At 45.2% G+C, this 10537-nt stretch overlaps 1 long non-coding RNA gene across 2 annotated transcripts; it reads left to right on the top strand.

Annotated features, from left to right (window-relative positions):
- Nucleotides 1-844: 844 nt before the first annotated feature.
- On the top strand, nucleotides 845-9933 carry LOC309647778. 2 transcript variants are annotated; one of them, XR_014256285.1, is made up of 3 exons: nucleotides 845-8266; nucleotides 8429-8553; nucleotides 9676-9933. It is a non-coding gene; the product is annotated as an uncharacterized lncRNA (long non-coding RNA). The 2 variants fall into 2 exon arrangements; XR_014256286.1 differs by having other exon boundaries at nucleotides 8356-8553.
- Nucleotides 9934-10537: the final 604 nt, after the last annotated feature.

The raw sequence follows: 10537 nt of genomic DNA, 5'->3' as shown, positions 1-10537 counted from the left end.
TCAATTACTTTTTCTATTCTTCTTTTTGATAAAATAAATATGATGCCACTTGCCTTTACACTATTTTGTAAGACTTGATGAACTCATGTCCATAAGTTGCTCCAATATCTTAGTTTTAAGGTATTCACACATTTTGCTAGTTGTTTTGTTTGTTTGTTTGTTTTCTTTTTTAATTTAATTTTTTATTGAAGTATAGTTGACTTACAATGTTTGTTAGTTTCAGGTGTATTTGTTTGCTTGGTTTTGATTTAAGTTAGACCATATTTACTTCATTTGTGTCTGAGCTGAAGTTTCTGGAGGGGTGTAGGTGAGAGGCCTGATCTATGATCTCAGGAGATTGGCGTGATCTGCTCACCATCTGGAAGGCTCTTGGAGGCCTTCTTTCCATGAAGTGCTTGCTTCTAGGGGATCATTAGTGTCTAGGAGGTGGCATGTCCTCGTTATGTAGGAAGGGGATCAAGTGTCCAAATGTAACTGGCTCCTTTGGTATCACAACTGAATCTGAACACAACATCATACTTCATGTAAAATAATGGGATTAAAACCAAGGCAGGGCTTCCCTGGTGGCGCAGTGGTTGAGAATCTGCCTGCCAATGCAGGGGACATGGGTTCGAGCCCTGGTCTGGGAAGATCCCACATGCCGCAGAGCGACTGGGTCCGTGAGCCACAACTGCTGAGCCTGCGCGTCTGGAGCCTGTGCTCCGCAACAAGAGAGGCCGCGACAGTGAGAGGCCCGCGCACTGCGATGAAGAGTGGCCCCCGCTTGCCACAACTAGAGAAAGCCCTCGCACAGAAACAAAGACCCAACACAGCCATAAATAAATAAATAAATAAATAATAAAATTAAAAAAAAAACCCAAGGCACCCTGTGCATATCTGACTTTTTAACAAAAAAAAAAAAAATCAAGCCAAACAATAAACAAACACCAACAACCCCAACCTTTCAGGACTTTCCTGATAGCATCATTTGACTGAAATAATTATAAGATAAAGCTGTTAAATAGCTGAATATCTGACAATCCTCTATGAGAACATAGGAAAAGCACCATTGATGGGAAGACGTATGCCCAGAAATATTTAACATTAATCAGCACTGTTTTCAAGAGGTTTACACGATGAAACCAATCATTCTCACAACAATTCTATATCCTTTTCAAGATGAAGAACCTGGGCACAGAGGAGGCAAGTAACTCACCCAAATGCATTCAGTAGATATTTATACGTTCAATAAATTTCTTCAGTAACTATTTATTCGCTACAAAGCCTGGCCACTCCTCTAGGCACTGGAGGTGCAGTAGTGAACAAACGCAATGCAGATCCCTGTGGCCAGGGAGCTGGTGTTTGAGACGGGGGGGCGACTCCCAAGCTGCAGATCTCATGTTCAGCAGGACATCCTTACCTTCGGAAGCCCCAGGTGTGAAAATTCACACCTCTAGACCGGTGGCTGGATCTTTGTGGTGGGAGTTTGTTTTAGTAAACTGATTTTACACTGTGAGTTCCAGAGTAACAGATATTGACGTCTCTCTTGTTTCCCCTCGAACAGGTATGAGTGAGAGGGTGTTTGAGAAATATTGGCTCTTTTTTAAGATTATGAAACTCTTGGTCCCTTACTAATTAAGACTCTTTGCCCCATAGAGCAAAAACTTCATTATAATCAGAGAGACAGAGAGGGACTCAGAAGGGGCGAAGGCCCGAAGCCAAGCACTCAGTGTGAACGCCTTGGTTCAGTCCTATGCACAGTGCAGGTTGCTTTTTTGGATTTGTGCTGATCTGGTTTAAGCTGCATTCAGCCGAGGATGGGAACCGTGGGGATGCTCTCTCTAAGCATCTGGAGGTCGCTCTCCCTTTGATGTCAGCTCCCCATGCTTCCAGCAATCATAGCAACAAAGACTGTGGGCTCCTGAGGGCAGAGGTACCTTTCCTCTTCCTATGCCCGGTTCCTCAAAGAACTGGCTTATTTAAGTGCTTGCCAAACAATGAATGGATAAGTGAAAAGATCCCAAGTCCAAGAGTCATGATAGCTAGTTTTGGGTCTTAGAAACTTAGGCCAGGGGGTCCATGTCCCTGCCCCCATATCCTCATCTATAAAATGAGAAGGCAAGTCCCCTCAAACTTAGGTAGCTGTAGATGGTTTCTATTCCAGGAATTCTTATTTGCAACAATAGATATGGATAGCCTCTAACTTACATTGTTCTTCTGCTTCATAGTGAACCCTACGGAAAACCCCAAACGAAATCACCTCTGATTTTCTACAGGGTGCTGAGGGGCTGAAGATTTTGTGTTAGGAAAGAGGAGATTTTTATTAGCAGTAGTATTACTGTTATCTGTCAGTTATTGAGCCCTTAGAATATTCCAGGCATTGTGCTAAGTGCTTTACAGATATTATTTCTATTAATCCTAGCAACGACACTATGATTTGGTCCTTTTATTTTCCTCATTTCATAAACAAGAAAACCAAGGCTCAGAAAAGGTTAATTAACTTAAGCAGGCTCCCCAGCTAATAAGTGATGGAGGCACACTCGTGTGTGCACTTGTGTGTGTCTATGTATTTGTGCAGGTGTGTGCAGGTGTTGACGTCTTGGTGTAAGAGCATCTCTTTTTCCTTGTATTTTTCTCAATTCTGCAGGAAGGTCTGTCTATCCCCCAGAGGATACCAGACTCTGGCAAAGATCCACAGCTGAAACAAAGCCCCTTCCTGTCCAACCTGCTGTCTGTGTCTGTTCGGGCTGCTATGACAAAATACCACAGATTGAGTGGCTTATAAACAACAAACATTTATGGCTCACAGTTCTGGAGGCTGGCCATCCGAGATCAGGTGCCAGCATGGGCAGGTTCCCGTGAGGGCTCTCTTCTGGGTCACAGACTTCTCATTGCATCCTCACGTGGTGGAGGGGGCTCGGGAGTGCTGTAGGGTCTCTTTTATAAGAACACTAATCCCATTCATGAGCGTTCCACCCTTGTGACCTAAGCACCTCCCCAAAGCCCTACCTCCTAATACCATCATCTTCGGGATTTAGGATTTCAACCTATGAATTTTGGCAGGGACACATTCAGACCATAGCCCCTGCCTAAGCCAAGCCAAGCCGAGGTGTGAGAGTAACTAGATGCTTTACACAAAGGAAGGTCAAAATGAAGGGTAAGCCAGAATCCTAACTAACCAACTTCTACCAGCCCCAAGCACCTCGGTGGTCAGGGGCATCAGTAATCTGTATATAAGAACCAAAAATGACTCCCGGGGGAAACTGGGGTTGTTAAAACTTCTGAAAACTTTTGTGATCATTAATTCCAGTTGCTAAAATGCCTTTCCATAAGTAAGCCAATTTCACTCAACTCTTCTTTCTCAAGGTTGTAAGCATTTTCAACTCAGAGACGAATATTCAGGCGTCTATGAGTCCTTGATTTCAAACGAATTTGTCTTGCTTTCTGTTAATACTAACAAAGCTGTCATTGATGGAAACCAAGGGCATTAAAACCCAGAGCACATCTACTGGCCTGGGGAAATCAATCAGATGATAACCGCTTTGAGACACAGGCTCTGTGTTGGGACACACTGGCCAGTCTCCTTAGGGCACACCCAGGATCTCATTACAAACCACCCACCCCATCTTGTGTAGGCTCCTCTGCACAACTCACATGCACAAAATTGCCTCTGTTGGTGGGATGTCCTTCCCCAGACAATGGGTTTGCTGTGCGGTTTCACAGAAGAAACACCATAAGCGGAAGAATTGATATACATGTCATAGTCTGGTGGCTGGGACACCTTGGTAAAGAGCACCCAATAAATTCAGGGGGGCTGATCATGCTGTGTTTTGTTGGGCAAAGGCCCAAGGCCACACACCAGCCCACTCGCTACTTACAATACCTGCATTTAGTATCATTGGAGAGGCCCTCCAGGCCTACCTACTAATTGAAATTATTATGCACATTTTACCTGGATTTCAGCATGCTGTTGTTTAGTCTTGCTGCTGGGTGTGCAAAACAATTGTCGTTACTTCACGTTTGCCTTGCCTTTGTTCTCCTGAGCCAAGTGCAAGCCCCAATCAGCCTCTGCAGGTCTGAGTTTGAGGGTAACTAAGAGCTTGCCTTATCATTTTACAGATGAGGATGTGAAGGCTCAGAGACCTTGAGCACATGGCCAAGGTCCCCGCTACATATTCTTAGAGTCAAGACCAGAATCTACCTATCATGCCTTTTGGTCTTGGGATCTTTTCACTCATCCACGCAACATTTGACAAGCACTCAAGCCAGTTCTTTGAGGAACTGAGGATTTGGAAACGAAACGGGGTCTTGTCCTGAGGAGGCTGTGGTCTCTGATACTCTGATTGCAAGAAGCGCTGGGTCCCAACATCAAAGGGAGAGAGATGGCCGGAAGCTGAGAGAGAGCAACCCCACGGTTCCCGTTCTCCACTGAATGTGCCTCAAACCAAATCAGCACAAATCCGGGATGCACTAAATAAAACCACTGGAAAACAAGGTGAAAGTGACCGAGGCCAAGAGAACCGATACAAGTGCCTTCCTATCCCTCCTGAGAAGTGAGCCGAAGAGTGGCCCCCAGTGACAACGTGGGACTCACGGCTGGGCCTCACCGCCCACCCCGGCACCGCCTGGGATGAATCACACAACAGAGAACAACGGGGCTGTTTCTTAAGAGTCATTTGTCAAGTTGACATCCGTGCCTAGAGTTATTTAGGGCTTTCTAAAGACACTTCTTTCCCTCCCTGCTGCAGGAAGCACCTGCGCGGCTGTCGAGCTGTGGGTTTGCTCAATGGCACTTTGATATCCCTCAAGGCCATCAATTACACTTCTGTCCCCGCCAGCATGGACTTCGGCTAATACAAAGATAGGGAAGCTTAGGGAGGATGATGAAGAGGAAGAGGATGGCGAGATCCCATCCCGCCCCGGGATCTGAGGCCAGACACTGTCTGGATGTGCGCTCCTTGCTGATTCCTGTGGGAAATCCTCCAGGCAAGGACAGTCTGAGTCCTTGGCTGGCTGGACTTGGAACTTAACTGTGATGCTCCCATGAGAGCAAGTCTCCCTCTTGTCAACTACTTAGAGGAAAAGCAGGCCCATCAGATGAGTGAGACTCAAGCAAGATTCAGGTAAATGGCTTCAGGGAGAGGGAAATTGGAGAGGATTCAGAGGAGAAAAATATAAATAATTAGAAGATCCGGTGAATGGACCTCTGAAAGCAGTTAGGGGAATTAGAGTTGTTGAGTCTAGGGAAGGCAAGGGTGTACTAAGAACCAGCTTTGATTACAGGGAGAATAATTGTGAGGAGATTAGTGGTCATTTCCACTGAAAACATGATGTGGGTTAGTGATGCTTAAATTGTAGCCTGAGGATTTTGTGCAGTGCGTCCTGGCCCGTCTGGGCTGTTACATTGTTCTTATTCATGAGGTGGTGGGGCTTCTTCCGTGGAGATGTGCGTGAATGAAAATGACATCCTCCCAGCTGGAATGGTTTAGGGAAAGTCCTAATGGCCCATGGGTCTCCTCCGTTCAGTTCACACCACCCAACAGCCCAGCTTGGCCCTTATGTCTGAATCAGTTTGGCAGACTCTTGGCTGGTATCCAGACATTCCATCTCTACCTCCTCCAATCTGTTTTGCATAGTGAGGTCCTACTTATCGTCCTTAAATTCATCTTGGGTTATAGCAGTGTCCTGCTCAAAAAGTGTTGATGCTTCATTCATTCATGCAACAAATATTGAGCACCTATTGTGTTGAGCCCAATACTGTACTAAACTTTGTGTATACAGTGTGGTACAAAGTGCAATAGGGCCTCAAGGAGGTCTTGCAGTCTTCGTGTCCTTGTCCTGGAATTTTTCAAGGCCCCCACTGCTTGGTTTTGACATGTCTTTCTGACTTTATGCCAACTATGAAACTTCCCCCTCCACCAGCCTGGTCTATTCACCATGCCCAGCTCACTCTGGGCCTTTCCTCTCACCACTACCGGTGCACGGACTAGCCTTAGCCAAAGCCCATCTCTCCTTCGAAACCAACACAAGTCTCCCCTCCATTAGCAGGACTTCTGAGGCCACTTGGGTTTTGAGAATTCCAGCACCTAAGCCCCAACGGTGCTTCCTTGGCACTACATATTTCCTGCCTGAGGGCAGATTGCAAACTGGGCAGCTGCTGGGCCTGCTATGACCACTGCTGCCCTCACTCACTGTGCACGAGACCCCAGAGAGCTGTGATCACATGGACCTTCTCTCCGTATCCAAAGCTCTGCTGTGAGCAGTGAAGATAGCTGGGGGTTGGAGGACAGCTCAGGTGTTGGCAGGTGCTTCCGGAGCATTTTACACTATTAAGAAAAGGGCAATTATATCAAATCTCTGAACTTAACGGGAGAAAGGCTTTTGTGATCGTTTAGTAAAACTACCTCATCTTCCAGATGTGGAAACTGAGGACCAGGGAAACTGGTTTACCCAAAGCCACTAGGTGAAGTCATAACAGAGTCAAATCTGTTCTCCTTGTCCACTAAACTAACCTGTCTCTATACAGTCCAGCAGCTGGAATCCTAAAGAACCTACCATTTCAGGACACACATGAAAGAAATAGGAAATGCATTGGTTTCTTATTATGGCTTCAACAAAGAACCGCACATTTAGTGGCTTAGGCAACACAAATTTATTATCTTACAGTTCTGTAGGTCAGAAGTCTGACATGGGTTTAGCAGTCTCACTGCTAAAATCCAAGTGTTTACATGGCTTCATTCCTTTCTGGAGGCTCCAAAGGAGAATCTGTTTTCTTGCTTTTTCCAGTTTCTACAGGTTGCCTGCATTCCTTGGCTCATGGGCCCTTTCATCCATCTTTCAAGCCAGCAACGGTGTGTTGAGTCTTTCTCGTGCTGCATCACTCCCGCCTCCTCTCCTGCCTCCCTCTTCCACTATTAAGGACCCTTGTGGTTACAGTGGGCCCACCGGGATACTCTTCCTATCCTAAGTTCAGTTTAATAGCAACCTTAATACCTCTTTGCCATGTAAAGCAAGATATTCTCACGTTCCCTGGATTAGGAGGTGAATATCTTTGGGGGAGGTCCTTATTCTGCCAACCCCAGGAAAGGAACAGAGAAATGAGAACAAAGGCCAACTCTCTGTCTTGTTTTCTTAATTTCTCTAATTCTCTGTGACCAGAAAAAGTTAGTTTGAAGATATCCTAGATTAGGCTTCTCTTCTGAGCCGTGATCTGGTTAATTCAGTCAAGACACAAAGGAAAGGAAAATGCCAAAATTTATAGAAAAGAAGCCTCCAAATGTTGGCAAAAACAGGATGAGAACCAAGGGAAGACCTCTCTAGTTTCTAAGGGCCGGAGAATTTCTAGGCTTCAAGGGTGTGGGCTTAATTTGCCAGAGGAGGGAGTTTACATGAGACATGTAGATGGAATCCCTGACTTCAAGGCCTGTTGGTCATTAAAATCAGTAAGTAAGAGTAAGGCAAGGAAGGGAATGTCTTGGACAATTTAAGGATGGAATCAACGAATTTTGGGTCAGGATGTTTTCATAGACTCCTGGCCTCTCAGAGTCGAAACAAAGGGCCTTAAGAGGTTCCTTGTCTGACCTCACACCTAATGCAAAGTCCTCTGTAAGACCTTTGACCACCCACCATCACTCTGCTTTGTGGAGCTCTGGCCAGAGGTAGAAAATCATCTAGATTCCCTTAGGTATTCTCCAATTCTCTGTGTCTATGATTTTCTGTGAACCTCAAATTTTATTTCTAATTAATTCTTGGAGTTGGTGGGAAAATCAGGCAAACTATCCCTCCTGATCTTTTCTCTATCAGGATGGTAGGATGTTGACTGTTGTTCTGTCTTCACATGGAGAGTCTGACACCTCCCTAGACCACATGTAGTATTTAACCTTCACTGATGGGACTGTGAGGAAGGGAGGAAGAGCCCAGGGAGGAGTCATCTGCCAGTGGATTTGGTTTCACAGAGCTCTCTTGTCCTCATATGCTGTAGTGGCTGTTGTTTAATCTGCCTAGCACCCTTCCTCCACCTCTTTTGGTAACCGACCCTGTCTCCTGGTCACATGGGACACATGACCCAGGAGAGCCAATCACATACCTCACTTGCTTAGTCATTGTGGCTGGGCCAATCAGCATCATCACTCAGGGATTGTTTTCTAATCCATGGGAGGAGGGGGAGGAAATGCCCATCTGCTCAGATCCTGAGCTGTGAGGAGGTGAGATTTGCCCATGGCATCTCCACCTCCTGGAGAAGCTCATCTGGGAAAGTGGCATCATCCAGGAGTGAAAAGAAGAGAGAGTGAGTATCCTCAGGGTGTTTTCAGGTCCCTCAATCCAACAATCCTTTTTTATGGTTTGGTTATATGAACAAATAAATTTCTCTTTTAGGCTTAAACTGGCTCATGATGTGTTTCTTCCATCTGTAACCCATGAGTCCTAAATCATTTAGGACCTTTCTCAGTTTTCCTGTTTTTTAGAGACTCTGAAAGGTAAACTAAAGATCAGAAATGATTCGTCTCAGAGCCCAACGTGTCCATGAGGGTTTGGGGAAGAATGAGTAGAAAGAAAGAGTGGAAAATCATGCAGGTGAGAAATAAAGGTTCTTGTGTGAAGCCCAGTGAGATGGGATCCATGCGTCATTCATGGGGTCCCTCTCCCTTTGGTCCTTTTGGACCTCAACTTGCTTAAAATAAATCATAGCCCTAAACTCACATAGATTCAAGCCAACCTTGGGTTCCCAAAGGGAGTGTTTTTCTACTTTATGGAAATGGTACTATTTGTTTGGTGTAAATCAGAGCTTTAGAGAGTACTCAATAGGTTCACTGTTAAGCCCAAGGGAAAGGGGAGGGAAGCAAGAGAAAAGTCTTGAAGTAAGGAGAGAGAAACATGACTCCACCAACAAGATGCTGATTGAATATCTCCTATGAGTGTTAGTCTGTGCTCGTTTCAACTTGTCATTCCAAAGCACCAAGCAGAAACCTTATTCGTGATGACAGACGCTAAGAATTAGGTGTGTCTGGTAGAAGAAAAATGCACACCCAGGTAGGAATGGCAGGCAGCAAAGTGGACAATTACTCATGAAGGCTATTAAGGAAGGAACAAGGATGAAAGGGCCCATGTTTAAACTACACATTAAGTTAAAACATATGGGAAAAAATTTTTGATATATGTTTAAAGCCTGTAACGGTCTATACAAAGAGGCTGTGGCGTCTCCTTCAGAGGGAGGCTATTGAGGATAGTTTAGACTGCCTCATGACCGCTTCTCAGGCTTGATTATAGGTCTGCAACTTGGCACATCTGCTTTTCAGTATCACCGTGGGGGAGGGCAATTTGTCCCTTTGGACTCTTAAACATAATCTAAGGCTTTTGCATTTTTTTTCTGGCAGAGTTAGTTTTCCATGTTTATTTTGTCACGAATGGCTTTATATATATATATTTTTATATATAATTTTTTTTTGCAGTAAACAGTTGAACAAAATGTACACAGTGTTGTCCAAACTTCTTAAGTGCTCCCAGATTTGGATGCAGTGTTTATTTATGTAGCTTTCAGAAAGTCCGAATGGATCTGAAAGGTCAGAAGATACCTGAACTTTTGACTCTGCCCTTCAGCTCACACACTGTTTGGTCCATTGTTTTATCTTCAAAACGGGAAAACGAGAAACTATTCTTTGGCCATATCTTGCTCACAGAGCCTTTCCCCTCCTGCAGACTGTGCCACCACCCGCAAGCTTGAAAACACCCAAGGAAACCATCCCGGCATTGTGAGCAGACTAATCGCCACATACCACTCAGTTTTCCTTCCTGGACTGCGTCACTGGCCGTAGCCCTGTGGTTCCCACATTGTTTCTGTCATCATCCCAAAGAGCATAATTCCTGATCCTGAGTCTGGGCAGGACAGCCTGTCTCAGCACGAGCTCTTATGTAAGTGGCTATGGGAAGAGTTGGCAATAAACAAACATATTTCCAGCCATTGTTTTCTCTGCAGTCTTGAAAATTATTTTCTCTGGGGCTGCTGCTGTTCTCCTGCCCCAGGACGGAAGATTCCCAGCTTAGAAATGTCTTGCGCTGCATTTCTAGATTCTAAAATCAGAACGAAGTGAGCCGCAGTGTTCAAAGAACTTATTGAGCACGGGGATATTTAGATGGATTTCTTTGCAAGGGGATTTGAGGCAGCATTTCAGAAAGCTTGTCCACTCATCTGTGCTGCTGGTGACTGTTGGTAAATTACATGGTCCTTCAGAGCCACAGGTGGGGAAACCAGAAGACGATAGGAGCTAACCTGGGAATGGAGAAGTGATTTCATGGCTACCAGGTCCTGTCCTCCAGTGTCAAAGTCAGACTCACTGCATGAACAGATTGCACAAGTACGAGAAAAATGGGACTATTTGCAGACTCTCCATTTTTCCTTGAACCACTCCATCTTGGAAACTCAGAGGAGGGACGGTGTCCAATACCGCCTGAAAATACGCTGTCTCTAACTCCCATTACTGAATTTAGTGAAAATCCCACCCAAGTAGGCAGTTCCTGGGAGAATCTTGTAGGGACACTCAGCTGGCTCCTGGTTCACTGG

Source organism: Balaenoptera physalus, assembly GCF_965194825.1.
Source record: "Balaenoptera physalus genome assembly, chromosome: 18".
Lineage (NCBI taxonomy): Eukaryota > Metazoa > Chordata > Mammalia > Artiodactyla > Balaenopteridae > Balaenoptera > Balaenoptera physalus.
Note: the sequence above shows the minus strand (reverse complement) of the source record. Positions and strands in the feature narration are given on the sequence as shown.